Raw genomic sequence first — 3,162 nt, forward strand, 5'->3', positions numbered from 1 at the left:
CCTCCAACGGTCTGAGGGACAGTGAACTGGCCCCCTGTTTAAAAAGTTTGAGGACCCCTGTTCTAGGTTCTCTAGCAGGCTAGAACTGGATAGACATTTATCTGTTCTGCAAGGGCTATGGGACCTTTAAGGTGAGCCTGAAATGCAGGTAATAAATGCCTCCTGAGGGCTGTGGGTGTGGGGCTTGTCAGTCTTGGAACTGGGGGGATGGTTGGAGAGGCTTTTTCTTAGACACCTATCTGCCCCATTCACCTGCTCCCCTAGGTTTGCCTCGGCTGTGTCTGTCATGATAGAGCTCACAACCCTCCCACTAGGGCCTGTTGTCAGCACTGAGTTCTGAAATTCCTTATTAGAGATGATGCCTCCTTTCTGACTCTGCCCCACCTCTAAGAATGTTATGACCTACGGGAGAGTTATGAAACTCTTTATCTTAAACTCTTTATCTTGACCAGTCCTTTGATGCTAAGGCATCTGGGCTTGAATGTCTCTTGGGGTTCTCTCTACCTGAGACAAACTCCTTCTTCCCTCAGTGGGTTTTTGGACATGTTCTGGCAAATGTCCAGATTCCAGAAACTTCTTTGCCTCTAGAAGCCACAGGTGCTTGGTAACTTTCTTAATCTTAGAAAAGCTGGGTCTGTGACCTGGTCTTCCCATCACTGTATTCCTGTCCGGAACAGTGAATGCACTGGGACCTTCCACGGGGAGAATAAAGGGGCTGAGTTCCATTTGGGGTTTGATATAGTTTGGGATTATGATTGGGATTATTGTTGGGGTTAGAGGTTTAGAAGATTTAAAAGATTGACTGACTGACTGACTGATGGACCTTCTAGTGGCCCAAGTATCCAGGTAGAATTCAGAGGCTGGTTGAGGGGTGCAGTTTCTGGTGTAGGTCAAGGAGGTAGAAAGTTAGGAATGGGGTTGCCTCTTAACTGGGCAGAAGGTCTGGAATGTTAGACGATGCTCTGAAGCCTTGACTTACAGTCCCACCCCTTTTGCCATGGAGCCTATTTGGTTATGGGGCATGGGGACGAGGGGAAGGGCTTTGAATTTGTGGGGTAGAACTTCCTCAGGATAGGTCAGTGCTAGTGGTTGTCATTTGGAAACTGGTGAGAAAGCTACTCTTTACCCTCTTACTCCCCACTGCAGACTTGCAGGAAGAGAGCGGAAGTGAGGAGGAACCATGGTTTTTATTTTATTTTATTTTTTAGCAGACTGGATGGGCAGGTGGAGAGTGCCTAGGGGTGGAGATGTTAGATCTTGCAAGATCAGAATCATGAAATAAAGAAGTCTCTCTGTGCTGCCTGCTGTGTCCTGGGTTTCTTGCCTGGGGAGCCTGGGGACTACGTAAAGCTGGGGAGAGCGGGTTCTTTCCTCCTGGGGACCATCTGGAGATTGTGTGCCCATCCCACCAGACATTTCAAACGGCCCGTGTTCTCCCCTCCCCTGCCCTTGCCTTCTGGCTCATGGTGCAGGAACCAGTGACTTCATGAAGTGCTCCGGAGCCACCTGCATCCTGCAGCTCTGAAATCACTTCCTGCCTGAAGTGTGGAGGCGGCAGGGAGAAACCAGGAAGCCACTAATAATACCAGGACACTGGGGGAATGCAACTGTGCTGGAACACCCCTAGCACCACTGTCACCAAAAAAAAAGGGTTGGGGTTGGGTCCCCTGAGGACAACAGGGGCTGGAGGTAGCAGTGAGAAGGCTGTGTGGTTAGAAACATGCCAACTCCGCCCCTCCCCCAGCAATGGTGTCTTGGAATTTATCCATCGCCCAGCGTTTGCTTCTCTCCCACCCTGTCCCCTGTCCTGTGTGCGTTCTGGGTGCACAGCTCTGTTCTGCCCTGTGGGTAGAAGGTAGGAGGTCACTAATTCTGAGAAGTTACCTTCCTTTTGGACTTAAATTACTCATCTGTGAAATAAGTCTATTAACATGGTCTCTGCAGCTGCTTCCAACATTTACAGTTTGTGTTTGTGTTTTCCCATCTTTTATAAAACCCATGACCTGGATTATTTTATTAAAAAGCAAAAAGTGAAACTTAGAAACTAAAACCTCTCTTCTCCCGCTACAGTTTATCCCCTGTTGAAAAGGAGACGAGCTAATATTCTTGCTACATGTCAGGCCCTCAACTAAGCATTTTAGTGCATAGGTTTTCTAATTCACCTCCCCTGACAACCCTAAAAAGTAGGTGCTATTATTACCCCCAATTTACATGTGGGGAAAACAAGTAAGAGACTCAGTACCTTGGTTGGCCAATTTAATACGAGATGGAGCTGAGGTTGGAACTATGATTCTACAGGCTGCACTCTTTAACTGGGTTATATCCTCACACCAATTTCTATGTCATTGGCATATTCTCCCACCACCCAAAATTCTGACTCTGCTTCCAAAAAAAAAAAAAAAGTTTTGGGGGGTAGGACTTTTTATTTCCCACATATAAAACTTTAAGGCTCAATATGCTTTTTAAAATTACACAGCCTCTCTCGCTCCCCACCCCCCACTTGTCAGGTATAAATCTTTGAGTCCAAGTTTCAAGGTGAGGGTCCTGGGGGGCTTGAATTGCAGTGAAGAAGTGGGAAGCTGGGCCATAGATGATCGTGAGATGCAAAACCGTGGTTAGGAAGTGGTTTTACTAGAAGGGCCGAGGCAAGTGCTCTAGCCCCGCTGGAGAAAGGGTAGGTGATGCTGGCAGGCTCGCCCTTCCTCTCCCCGGTTATTTTTGGTCTCTGTGACCTGTAGGTTTCCTGTTGGTGGGAACAGAAGCGACATTACAGCAATGAACGCCAGGAGTCCAACAACCCATTCCCCTTGTCTCCTCCTTGGGTCCCGGAACCCCTCAGGGATCTAGATTCTAGTGACCCGAGTAGCTCGGAGCATTTTATTTTAATCTCATCGCCTAATCCCTGCGCTCGCCACCAGGCCTTGCAACTCCTGGGCTCCTCATGAGGCAGGGGATTGCTTTCCGACCCTGAACCAGTTTACCACCACCAACCCCTCTGCACTGCTCACGTGCGGGCCTGGGTGCTGAGATCTGGACGAACCGGCCTGCTAGGTGGACAGGAGACGGCAGCAGCCTCCGGGCAGGTCCCCGCGTCACCGGGGGCCCACCTCACTGACCTCCTCAAGCTCCCCCTTTACGCATGCTCCCACTCACCGCCGCGAC

The sequence above is a fragment of the Myotis davidii genome, unplaced genomic scaffold (assembly GCF_000327345.1).
Source record: "Myotis davidii unplaced genomic scaffold, ASM32734v1 scaffold1561, whole genome shotgun sequence".
Lineage (NCBI taxonomy): Eukaryota > Metazoa > Chordata > Mammalia > Chiroptera > Vespertilionidae > Myotis > Myotis davidii.